The sequence below is a fragment of the Chenopodium album genome, chromosome 2 (genome assembly GCF_948465745.1).
Source record: "Chenopodium album chromosome 2, dcCheAlbu1.1, whole genome shotgun sequence".
NCBI lineage: Eukaryota > Viridiplantae > Streptophyta > Magnoliopsida > Caryophyllales > Amaranthaceae > Chenopodium > Chenopodium album.
The window spans coordinates 44,764,434-44,779,112 of NC_137835.1; positions in this window are offsets into that span (position 1 = coordinate 44,764,434).

A 14,679-nucleotide genomic window follows, 5' to 3' on the forward strand; every position below is an offset into this window, starting at 1 on the left:
GATTATTAATTATCTTATTAAGCGTGATTGCAAATACCAATTCCCTTTAAATACACAATAAAGGTGATCAAGCAATAAAGAATAAATAATATAATATGTATCAAGCAACATAATAAATAATCAATATCATGAATAATAATTATAATAATGATAATATCATCATAAAAATAAATTATAATTGAAATAATCATAATCATGTTAAAGCATAGCAAGATCCTAGGCATGATACTAACAAGATTAATAACAAACCCTAGCATGTCACTAAGCAATAAAAATCAAATCTTTAACCCTAACATGATAATAACAATCATAAATATTAGGAAGAGAATAATAGGCATCATAGCAATCATATTTGATATTAAAAATACCCTAGACATGATACTAGGAATATCATAACAACAATGTAAACATGATATCTACATCATAATATCAATAAAAACCAATAAAGTACTTACTTGGATGCCTCGTAGCTCTTTCTAATTACAAAATACACACGTTAGTAACTTCAAGGAAAACAATAAACAAACAATTAAATTAAATAATTGAAATAGAGATTTGGGACCAAACCCTCAGAAATTAAAACCTTTCACGTCTAGGGCGAAGGCAACTTCGAATATGGCTAGGTGTTTCTAGATCTTGTGAATGCGGAATTTTGTATTAAAAAGCAAAGAAGAAAGAATGCATGAATGAATGAATGTTATTGAAAAGAATCGAATATTGGGAAAAGAACTGAATAATTTTGGGAATGAAGAGAGTTGATGATCGATGATGAAGATAGTTGATCAAAACTTAAGAATAAAGAGAATTGGTGACCCTTGATCCTTGAAAACGGAGTTTTCGATACGATATTTATAGAGAAAATCATCCAAAAAAGATAATTTATCAAAACAGAGTCTGAAGACCACAAAACTAACTTGGCGCCAGCCCTGGCTCATTGGCGCCAGGACCAGTGGCTAGCGCCAGGCGCCAATGCTAGCGTCTGGCGCCAATCCTGATTCCAGGCGCCAAGGCCTGGGGTTGGACGCCAAACCGGCTTTCAACGCGTTTTCGAAAATCTGATAAATTTCCCGTACTGGAAGATAAAATAATATAATTTCAATCGAAAATGCTATTTGATCTGATTAAAACTCTGAAGAGTCCTAATTGAATTAAGAATGATAAGACCTTCTAGAATGTTCTAGAAGACCAAAACCATTCCTAATTACATTAGGAATGATAAATCATATTAGGCCCTCCCCTAGATCATTGGGCCGTACTTAAAGCTCAAACCGGACCCAGTTTAGTAAATTGGCCATAAATTCCTCAATATTCATCGGAATTGGGCTTATAATATATCGTTAGAAAGGTCTTTGCAAACCCCATCCAACTACACCATTATTAGACTCATATCATGGACCAACCAAACTGGATTGGCTGTTTTCTTAAAATAAAGTTTTCAAAAACAGGGAGAAGAGAAAAGAAAAGAAATAAAACTTCCCGCAACACTAGACCTTTCCACACTTTCGTTTCATTCGATTATGATTCGACGTGAAAGGCACTCATCACTGGGTTTGGTTTTGGGGAGACACATTTGGGTGTCTACAGTAACCCTTGCCCAATTTTATTAATCTTTATATTGAAAATTCTAAAAACAATGGGCATAATAAATACATTTTTTTCAAACAAGTTTCTCACAATGTTATGTTTAATTACTTGAACTCATAACACACCATTTGCTATATATTTTATTAATTAAGGAACTTCAAGTCCATATGTACGAGAATATATATCAATGCATCTACATTTTTCAAAAAGAGAAGATAAAAATAAGACATGACATAATCAGTTCGAGCTTTAATCAAAACATACCTTATTCGATCCACTCAACTATACTAGCCAAATTAAAATTAATCTTTGGAAACATAAGTAAACAAAATTAACATTGATTCATAATTCTAAATTCGCTTTCAATATCCAAAATAAAATTGTGTATTCTTTCTCCTGACATTCTATTTATAGAATTACACATCAATTAATGGATGTTATGACATCATGCAAATATTAGCAATCTCACTAATATGGGTAATTAAAAACAATGCTACATATCATCAAAGAACCAAATCATACTAATAAATTATAAGGCCACAAAGTTTAATTCATATTCATCAAATCCACTAATTTAATCAAAGTTAAGCTCCTTGAGCAGCTTTCTAGATAGACTTATCACCCAATATGTACTTTCCGTAACAAATCAAAATTATTTCGACTTTCCTTAGGAATGAACTTAATATACCTATATACCAAATGCATTAATCTATAATATGAAGTATAAGATATAAACATAGCATGACAAGTAAAAATTATAAATGCGGATTTAGGAATATCTTAAATAGATATATTCAAAATAAGTCATATCACGGGTAATTGAAATCTTTTTAAATTATTATTAGTGAACAAATGATATACACATATCAAAATATAAAATCATACGATAAGGCTAATTAATGATAGCCCTAAAAATAAGGCGGCCAAATCATAAAATAGATAAATTATAGTGGCATAATTATCCGTTTAATCAATGAACGAGTATTATTTGATTGAAATATCTACTAGTATGATATATATAGTATTTCATAATTGTTATAAAGTCCTAGCTACCATTTTCAAGATCCATAGCCTCTTCAAAACATATTGAAGAAAATTAATTCCGTGGAGATTGTATTATCAAAAGTAGAAAATATACAAAATATGTAGTACAAGCTATGAAGTTAGGCTAAATATCCTAACCGAATCCTTTAAGAAGTGGGATAAATTTTGACCAAGCAAACCTAACTAATTGCTAGCAGAATGATACGAATACAATGACTCAAGATAATTACAAGTAGAATACTTTGTGAAAAACTACCTTTTATATACAACTTTTTGTGAAAAACTACCTCTTTTTTAAAAAATGTTGTAAAAGTCTACCTCTTACCGGAATCCGGCCATTGACTTTTGTCGCCGGCGTTGACCACCCATGTGCCAGTCACATGACCTTAAAAAACCTTTTTTTTTCTTTTTTTTTCTATTCACCACCAGCTACACCACCTTCTTCACCACCGCCCCACCCCCACAACACCTCAACCCACCTCAAAACACCCCGGCCTACACCCTCACGCATCCCAAAACCAACACAACCCCACTTGAAACCACCTCTAACATGTCGAATCTAACACATCCAAGCCCACACAACTTCGCAATTCCGCGATCCTCGCAGCAGCACCTTCCCTTTCTCGAAGCAGCACATATTCCCACGCCATCACCGCATCACCACCCTCTATCTCTACCTCTTGACGCCACCAAAAATATCACCAGCATACCCCATTAAGGTGCAAGTAGCAGCCATACTAACCACGGTACACTAATAACGCAGCAATAAATTAATTATTGTAAATTCCTTTCACAAACTTCAATCTTCCTTAAATTAAAAACATAATTGCACTAGTCTCTGGAAGGAAAATCCGTCGCACTTGCATCAAATTCGCAATCGCAATCAATACATAAAAACACAAATTGCTTTAAACATTCAATTTTCGCATATACTTAACAATTGAAAAGGGGGTTTGCACGAATTAAGCAAGATATACATGGATTTAAGGAAAACTTACAATAATTGGAAGGAAATTCAAAAGATTGGGGCTGAATTGGAGAAGAAATCGAGAAATTTGGGTTCGAGGGTTACAAAAAGGGGCTAAATTGGGGGAATTCGTGAAATTTGGGGGAATAATTAGTGGTGGGCATGGGCCGTGCCGGGCCTGCCGTGGGCCGTGCCTAGGCGGGCCATGAACAGTGTCGTGCCGGGCCGTGCCGGCCCACGGTGGAGGCGGGCCGTGCCGTGCCGTGCCGGCCTTCAAGGTTTCCCTGTCCACGGCACGGCACGGCCCACCGTGCCGGTCGTGCCGTGCCGGGCCGCCCGTCGTGCCGGCCACCGTGCCGGCCCACGGTGGAGGCGGGCCGTGCCGGCCCACGGGCCACGGCTTACCCTTTTTTCTTTTTTTTTTTTAAAAAAAAAAATTAAAAAAAACTTTAAAAAAACTTGAATTTTTTTTATGAAAGAAAAAATTGAATTGAATAATTATACAATTTAATATTTGAATTTAATAATTATTAAATTTTTTATGGAGTTAAGTTATATTAAATATTGTTTAAATTATATTAATATTTATTGTTCATTCATAATTTACTATATATCATATTATTCATATAACTATATAAGTATTAGACAAAAATTAAATAACAATATAACATATTCCATAAAATTAAAAGTTGAAAAAATTCATTCATAAAAATTTATTAAGTAAAAGATAATATGAAGTACAAGTGTACAACTAACAATAATTGATGAATAACTTATTTTGTTATTTTATTATACGGCTAATGTTAATAGAGTACATAGCCAACATAGGAAATACTAACATTTTCACTAATTAATAGAGTACATAGGAAATACTAGAATTTTCGCTAATTAATATTAATTCTCGAGTTGTTGGTAATCTTCAATCAAGGTCTTCATTATCTTCTTCGTCTTCATCTTCGGCTTCATGTTCACTAGCTAATGCGGAGGAGCTAGTTGAACCAGAACGATCGGAACCATCGATGTTGTCGTTGGCCGTAAAAGTACGATCTTGGATGCGTTCTTGGGCATCCATCCAATCCTTCAAGCAAACACACATTTCTAGTGTTTCGGGCTTCAAACTTGTTCTTCTATCGTCTAGAACCCTTCCCGAAGCACTAAAAGCTCGTTCCGAGGCAACGGAGGAGGCTTGGATGCTGAAAATATCACGTGCCATTGCCGCCAAAATTGGATGCTTTGTGCTTTGGGATTTCCACCAATCTAGGATGTCCATCCCCAACCTCGAATCTTCGTCCAAGCCTTTCATGAAGTCGTAGTTTAAGTACATTTGCAACTCCGAAACATCGCTTTGTGTTCGCCTTGATGATGATCCACTACCTGAAAACTTAGATAACATGTTAGCAGCTTGGGCCGCCAAACTTTTGCCCGTTTTACTTACGCTTTTGGATGTTTGAGAAGGGGCAAAATGAGTGACGGTTCCATATTTAGATTCATAAACTCTATATAACTCAAAAAATTTATCTTTCACATGATTTTTATATTGTTCGACACCATCACCGAGTTGCATGCATTCATAGTAAATATCAATTAGCATAAATGTGCCATCATACTTTGATCTAGGATCTAAAATAGAAGCAAACATATAAACCATAGGAAGCTTAGTGTAATATTTACGCCATTTAGCCTCCATTTGTGGAACATAATCATTGTAATCTTGTTGTGATCGATGTTCATAAAGAAGTTGAGCAAATAAACATGCATTTTGAAGGAAAGAATGAATGCAAGGAACATAAACAGAAGAAAAACAGTGAGTCATACTATATAATAATTGTAAAAATTGCATATATTTTTCACAATTATCCCAATCGGAGTCTGCTATCATGAATTGTGGATACTTATTATTGTAAAACAATGAAAATGGAACTCTATACGAAAGTGCCTGACTCAACATGTCATAGGTGGAGTTCCACCTAGTTGGACAATCCGTTTTAATTCTAATAGGCTTTATCTTATTTTGCTTAAGATATCGCCTCCATTCCTGATACCTACTGCTAGAAGACATAATAGACAAAACAGCATTTCGAATTTTGGAATAGTATGGACCAATTGCTTCTTGTCCATCCTTAACACACAAGTTTAAAACATGACAAATGCATCTAATATGTAATGCATCTCCATCCATTATGACATTATGCAAGTTTGGTTTAATTAGATTAGCACTAGCTGTCATGGATGTTGCATTATCAAACGTCATGGACATGATTTTGTCCCTAAGACAATATTCATCAAGAGCACTCATAATACAATTAGAAATATTAAAGGCCGTATGGGGGTATTCAAGCAATTTGAAATAAATAATACGTTTTTGCAATAACCATTCACTATCAACCCAATGACAAGTAACACACAAATAATGTAAACCATAACCACCATCCCATGCATCAGAAGTTATAGAAACTCTTGAAGTAAGAGTTTTAAGTTCTTCAATTAATTTCATTTTGTATTCTAAGTAAGTTTTCATGGCAGCTGTTTTAACGGTTTTTCGGGAGATTTTTTTGTGTTGGGGTTGTAGTGCTCGTTTAATGTAATTGTTAAACGGATCACTTTCAGCAAAAAGAAAAGGTTGTTCGGCTTGGACTATCATTCTCCCAAGTTCATCCCTATCCCTCTCATAATTGTAAGTGAAGCCATAAGGATGGAATTGAGAAATTTTTGGTTGAGTTGGGTCAGTACTAGGGGCACCACATTTTTCACTGTGTCGGTTTAGGTGCCCCGTACCGCCTTTGGCTGGAGCCGAATAAATATTACCACAAGTTTTACACTTGGCTTTTTCACCATCTCTACTTAACAAGAAATATTGCCAACATTTACTCTTTCGGTTTTTCAAAAGGGTCATTTCTTCTTCGGTGTACCATTCAATGAATGGGTTATCAGATGGGGGAATAGTATTTTGGACGGATGGGTCACTAGAGCCGGCAGGTTGTGTGTTGCTTGCTTGAGTTGTTTGATAGTTAAATTCAAAAGGCATATCATGTGCGGAGGCATAATAAGGTGGAGATTGGGTGCTTTGCCATGGTTGGAATGTCCCTTGTTGATCTAATCCGGTGGGAAAATCGGTAGAAAACCCGGGGTGGGTGGTGGCCATTGTAGGGATTTGCATAGTAGGGATTTGCATTGTAGGGGGGGGCATAGAAGAGCCTTCCAATGGTCGTTTAGATTTGGCTTTTTTAGAGGAGGATTGGTTCGGGTTTGATGCCATGATTAATTAAGATTATTAACTAATAAATAATAATTAACAACAATATTAACAATTATAACAAATTAACAATTATAAGTTTATAACACTAACAAAGTAACAAATTATAACAAATTATAACAATTAACAAGTATAAGTAAGTTTTTTTTCTTAATTATTACTTAATTAGTAAGTTAATAAATTTTCAAAAATAATTATAATAATAGTAGATTATCTAAATCAATGAGATCCCAGGTAGGTTATGGTTAGGATCGACGTTGTCCAGAGCCCAAATCCCGCCTTAGACAGATTTCAACAATCCAAATAACCCACAATTAAAATAGAAATTAGTTTTTATGTAATTAAGTAGTTCCAAGTATACAATAATAATAATAATAATAATAATAATAATAATAATAATAATAATAATAATAATAATAATAATAATAATAATAATAATAATAATAATAATAATAATAGTAACAATAATAATAATAATAACAATAACAATAACAAATTAAAATAAAGTTGAGTTAGATCTTACAACGACGCTTCAACGCTTTCCCAAATTTATAATTTCTCGAATTTATAATTTCCCGAAATTATAATTTCCCGAATGTAAATATAACAAAGTATTTTTTTTTTTTTTTGGTAGTAGACTAATAATATTAAAAATGTAAAATTTATAAGAGAATAAGAGATTAAGAAATATTAAGAGATTATAATTTATAAATTATAATATATGAGAATAATGAGATTATGAGAATAAGAGAGTAAGAGAATGAGATGAGAAGTTGAGTTGTGGAAAGAATTGGAAGTTTAGGGTGGTATTTATAGGTGAAAATATAGCCGTTTATAGCCGTTTATGGCCGTTTATGGCCGTTGGAGGGAAAACAAAAACAGCCTTATAGCCGTTAGCCCGCGGGCCGTGCCTGCGGGCCGTGCCTGCGGGCCGTGCCTGCGGGCCGTGCCTGCGGGCCGTGCCACGGGCTATTGGCCGGGCTCGTGCCGTGCCGGGCTGCTTTTTGGTTTTTTTTAACCGCAGCCCGCACGAGGCACGAGGGGCGTGCCATCGTGCCGGGCCGGGCCTGCCGGCGGGCCGTGCCGTGCCGGGCCATCCTCGTGCCGTGCCCGGGCCGCCCGCGTGCTGACCCGGCCCACGCCCAGCTTTAGGAATAATGGGTGGGAAATGGGTCATTAAAGGGTACCTGCTAGTCACGTGACTTAGTCAACGCGGGCGACAAAAGTCAACGACCAGATTCCGGTAATAGGTAGTTTTTTACAACATTTTTTAAAAAAGAGGTAGTCATTTACAACAATTTTTTTAAAAGGTAGTTTTTCACAAAAAGTTGTATATAAAAGGTAGTTTTTCACAAAAAATCCTTACAAGTAATATGATACATATAGAATATAATGATAAGTATATTCTAACACAGAGTGAATGATTAAAAACTTTGCTATCATTTATCACACTTAGCAATACATTTATAAGGAACTATATAAGACAAAAGACAATTGTTTTGGATACAAGCTAGGAGACCCAACAACATACAGGAGTCATCACATTATTGTTTAAGTAAAATCAAGAGTGGTCAAGGTTTGATCATTTTATTGTACCGGCTACTTTGATTTCTTGTACGCTTGACCGTTTAATACGAGTAGCATAATTTGTTATTCAGAGTATACAAAATAATAAATATACAGTGTATATAAAGAAATAATAACAAGATGCTCAGGCATCAAGTCAAGAGATGTTATCCACAAAGATCTTTAAGAAACTATAGTCCGTAAAGAAATTATAAAGGTTTATATAGAGGTGTATAGAATACTAAATAAATTAATGAACAATTAATTAATCACTCAAATGTAGTAAGTTATACAGATATTAGAGAGAATCTAATAATACATATATCAAACTATTATATAAAATCGCAGACTTTGTAATAATTCAATTACAAATTTACAATTATCGATCCTACAACTTATAACGTGATAAAGAATTTAATTCATTAAAACACCAAACCCACAAGTAATGGGTAATTGATATAACCATACAAATCATTAATCAAAAGATAAGGAAATAAATTATTGTATACTGAAAGATTTAATTTGTAGCATTATTGGGCCATCGGCGTACAGAATTGACGCAAAATATAATTGATACTGTATTGATTAATAAAATCACAAAAAAGTAAATCCAATGAAGCAAGATTTTAGTGGGTAATTGGGTTAAACAAACCACCTGGTATCAATATATAAAGCCAATAATTATGTCATTTATTTGATCAATCACAGAAGTAAGCGACTATTGATTTGATCATATTACAGAAGTAAGCGACTATTGATTTGATCATATTCAATTCAATTAATCAAATAAATAATATAACTATGCAAAGAACGTGTAAATAATAGTGACTCTATTAATACAAACTACAGAACTCAAATAATCAGTATAAGTTAGGCAGATTTAATCATAGTACATCAAAATTTCTCATACGAAATATCGTTTGTCGTGAAATATAGCACATTCAATGTAACTACATAATATTTACTTCGTATATATCTACACCGATTTAGAGAAACTAATAAATAACTATGGAGTATATGCATACCTTTGTTATATATGTCTATAATCAAACGTATCAAACGTTCGTATTGTATGCTCAATTGGCTAGAGATTTGGTGCTGATAACGTGTTATAAAATAGGGAGAAATATAAGAAAGATTGATAGAGAATAGATCAGTCTATTTTATTTCATAGAGTAGGGATATATATATACATACAATATAACTAAGATTTGCTTAGATAACAATAAACCCTACTTCTAGAACATTCCGAAATGATAAAGAAGTATAATGGATATCCATACAATATTTCATAACATACTATATTTATGAACTTTATTATAGTCTATTTTTATCTATAACTAAAACAGTAAAACTGAATCAATAAGAACTAACACCATTTTTTTCGAAAAGTGTCCCTATCTCTATTTTTTTTCAGTATATTTTTTAGAATTACTCACAACCTTCATATACTCCCTCTGTCCTTAAATTTTTGCTTCATTTGACTTTTCGTGGTCTTCAAGATGCATCTCATTACGGTTTTATACTTTTATTTTTATTTTAATATGTCTAAAAATTATAAAAATTAGATATTAGTTAAATATACATTGAGACAAATTTAACAAAATCTCACACGACTACACTAATAAGTATTTCTTATAGAATAACAGCTGTTTACAGTCAAAGATTATAAAGTTTGATCCAAATTTTTGCAATGGAGTAAAAAATTTGAACGTTTTTTTTCTTTTTTGAGTGGACCTTCAATCCATTAACCGGACAAAAGAGTAAATAACTAAAACAAAACAAAGTATATACATACTTTGGATCAAAGGAAAAAAAATTATTTCTTAAAAATATTTTTTTTATCTTTTAAACACCCTCATAAAAATTGGAGTGCTGGCCCACATACTATGAAACTTGCATACATTGTTAATTGTACTTTGTACATAGTCAATATAATAATGAGTGTTAAATTGCAACACATTTACACATTATTCCTTCATAATTCTAATAATAACATATTCTTTTCAATTTAGATCATTATTGTATGAATATACTGAAATTTCTACGTAAAACACACAAGTTCATTACGTGAAGAATTGTGATATCACATGATTACGGCAAAAAGACAAAGAAAGATGAGTAAGATGCAACGCCTCTTTAGAAAGTATACTAGCTTTTTCGTAAATGCGGGGGTTTATTTGTCGATACTCGATAAGCTCAATAATATACGAGTACATGTTTCATGAACTCAATTATTCATTCCAAGTTAAGTCATATGTATGTAGTATTATAAATGCTTAGATAAGACACCTTAATTAAGATCCTTCTTATCCACATTGCAAACAATAATTGTGTGATCGATACACGTTAGACATATAGGGGCCGCACTGATCTACTCATTACTTCAATATAAAGCCACGCACAAGTTCAGACATATCAGTTTTATTACTGTATATGTTTTATTATTATTGTAATTATTATAACTGATGCGGCTCGATCTCATGATGTTAAAGTCACAAGATAAGTTCTCCAATAAGTCCACTAAACTTGTTAGCAATGAGACTAGGACACCTGCAAAACCACGGAACTCCAGCAATCGGAGATCCGCCTCCAACGGTCAAGTTAGTGATCAAAAAACGAGTAAAACTAGAGAAAAAAAGTAAGAGAAGTTGGAGCATTTAGGGCTCTATTTAATTTAATGTTATGTCACAATCCATTCCTCCCATCATCAATGATTAGGGTATTTACAAGGGTGGGAATTTGATAGGCGGTCGCACACCTAACAAAAATAATACCTAACTAAACCTCCTAATTATGTAGTAGGGTAAGTCAGGGTCGATCCCACAGAGAAGGTAGTATCAATATTGGACTAATATGAATTAAAACTAGTCGAGTCAATCAAAATAGGGTTGAAAATATTATACTACTAAAGCAAGAAAATCAAATAATAAAAACATCTAGAATTAAGTATCACCACTAGCATAATCAATAGAAGACAAATTCATACCCCAACCAATTAATTATACGTTCACAAGGAAAGGTACGCCCTATAAAGTACCAAAGATCTCTCCCGATTTGTCAATGACTTCCCTAATTAACAATCAAACCTACTTCCGTGGAATCATTTAAATTAAAGACATTAAGTTCGACACCCTAACTTCCTAATAACCCGTTCTACCTACTTCCGTGGAGAATTTCATACCTTAATTGATCTATTCAAATCCGTCAAAACCCAACTCCCGTTGCGATCTAGACAATGGAATAATAATAACAATACCAATTATCCCTAATCTAGTATTGGCATAAGCACAATCAATTAAGCATGAACAATATAAGAATTAATTGAGAATTTAAAAGAATAAATCAAGTATTAATCATAGTAGGGTTCAACTTATATCTAGAAAATAAGACTAGAAATACATAATAAAAGAAAAGTGAATTAAGCAAAGAAGAAAATCATTAAAGAACAATTAACTAGTTGCTGCTCCTAGTTTTGCATCATGCAGCAACTCCCCTTATTATCCCGAGTAACAAGCTATATATAAGCAATGAGCCAAAGATAATATTAGAGTATTTGAATACAATTAAAACTCCTGAGAAATCAATCCCATATAAGCCCAATTTCATGTACAAAGTACCAATCACGAGCAGGCCACAACCTGGTTGTGGCGCACCTCTACTGGCCACAGGCGGGCTGTGGAATGGGCTTCCACACCACTCTTCTTCTTCTTTTTATAATGTGCTTCCGCGGGTAGCCTGTGGAGAAAGGCATATGCCACACCTCAGTTGTGGAGTAGGTTGTCCTTGTGTAATTTCCTTTTCTTTGTCATATTAAAACATCTCAGATACATAGCTCAACTCACACAATATCTTATTCCTACAAAACAAAGAAAAAGATCCCGAGGAGAGCAATAATGGAAAATATATATAAATTAATGCTTAAATAATTAAATGTAGAAAGAACTCACGACATTTATCATATTAATACGACATATAAAAGGTGTATTTTATCGTGTTATCAGAATTTGTGCCCCTTAGGGTAAGTGACCTGAGGAAATGTGCTCTGATTGGCCGCGTAATCATTGTTGGGCACGTGACCCTCTTGGGACCCGTTTTGCGGCTTTCAAGGGTAGTTGGGCCTCCTGATGTAAGGAGGAATTTCCTCTCTTTATTTTTCAGGTGCTATTATGCTCTTTATATATGTCATCTTCCTATAGAGACACGTGTCGCCTATTGATTGGGCCACGTGTCACCATGGGATTGGACCACATATTTGGTGTAATTTTTACCCTAAACATTTGCCCATCGGAGGGGGTAGCTCGTCCCAACGGGCTGCCTCCTCTGACTTCACTTGTCCAAGTACTTTAGGCGTCTTTGAGCATTTGAAGATGTTCACAGGAGTCGGATAGGATTGTCCGTCCACCTGACTGGGCTGAATGCCTTGTCCGGGCAGTCTGACGTCTTCAAGGAACCTAGTCTGATCGTTAGTCGGACTGGATGGGCCAAATGGCTTTTTATTGGGTTGGGTGCCTTGATCGACTCGTCTAACGTCTTCAAGGAACTTAGTCTGATCGTCACTCGGACGGAATGAGTCGAATGGCCTTAGGTTGGCAACCAGATGTTCTACATTTTTCCAAGAGAATGGTTCAACTTCCGAGGCAGATGTCGAGTTTGATGAGCAATTATGGCGCTCGTTCGAATTCTATCTTAAATGAGCTGGCATTTGCACGGATTCCATCAAAAGTAGTTTTAACCGTTTGACTTCTCGGTTAAAATTTTTTGAATGTTAACCGTTTAACATTCTTTAGGCGGGAACAACGTTTTTATCACTTTACCCCCTAAATCTTTCCTATAAATAGCAAGGGTTTGACCTCATTTTTTTTTACTTTGCATTTTAAACTTTCTAGAGAGAAGTCAGAGATTCTAGTGAGAGAAAGTTATTTTACTTTGAATCTTCAAGAGCTCAGCCATGCACTCGAGTTTCCCGACCAAGTAGTTTAGGTTTTTGGAGAAGCAGTTGAGTTTTCCGGTTAACTTTCCGTCGAAGAACTTCAAAGTCTTCCAACTTTCTACTCGGACTAAGATAACTGAATACTCTCCTTTTCCTTCTTAATTTCCTTTTTATTTTTTGCTTAATTTTTTCAACATCCTGGATCAACACTCGGCCTCATCTGTCTCTCCTCATGAAGCCGTCTGTTCCCCTAGGATTGAGGAATCTAGAGTGGACGGGGACCAATCCTCATATTTATGGAGTGGGTTCATTTCTAGTGCGTACCATCTCACCCCAACCTATTCTTCTCTGTCCCTGCAGCCGAACATGGCACGTACGAGGCAAACACATGACCTTCTTGCTACAAGAAATCTGGATGGTAGTCGAGTCTAACCCCTGGGCCTGGCGTCTAATGATCCGAATAATACGAACGTGAAGACCACAACCTGAAACACAAACACAAATATCGTCACTACTGTGGTGGTAGTGAATGCTCGGTGGTTGAAGTGACCACCTCTTTTGCGGAGCTCCAGAATCAACTAGGCACCTCTAAATCTGGACGGAGTCCGAATGTATCCCACGCTTTTTTGCTAATTCGATCCCTAGACCGGAAAAGTTGCCAACTTCTTTGCCCCGCTCTTCATCTCGAACGGCCGCAGGTCAATCTTGCCAAAATCAGCCGAAAACTTCTGTGGCGGATGCTATTTAATCTGGCTAAATTCGGTCACAGTCCTCTTAATGTCGCTCGAGCAAAATACCAAAATTAGCCAGACTCTTCTGTGTATGCCGAGAAAAATCTTCCTCCTCCCTTCTCTAAACATATTAGGTTGGCCAACCCTAGAACTGGCATTGTAATTGATGAGCCGACCGAACCCCCCCCCCCCCCCCGGTAACGTTCCATCTGGAAATCACAGTTCGGGGGATGGAAAGAAAGACAAGTGCAAGGCCCCCTTGGTGCCCGAAGGAACTGTATTGGCCGAGCCAGGGCAGGGCTCGGTTGGAGGTAGCTCTGCCGAGACAGATCAGTTGGAAAGAGTTCTATCCCAGGACTTTGGTTCGGGAAGGGCCCCTGAACCTCTACCTGCCAAGCAGGAAGGTGAAAATCCTGACGCTGAGGTCAAGGACGAAGATAATGACTTTAGTAGCCCCTACGCTTGTGTAATTGGGGATGTCGCCTTGGTGTACCTCAATGATAGGTTCGAGGAATGGAAGGAGTTCCTCATTCTAAGGGAGGACTTTGAGATAAATCCCCCTCAAACCTCCAGCTCAGTCGCCGCCTCTGATGACCCTAAG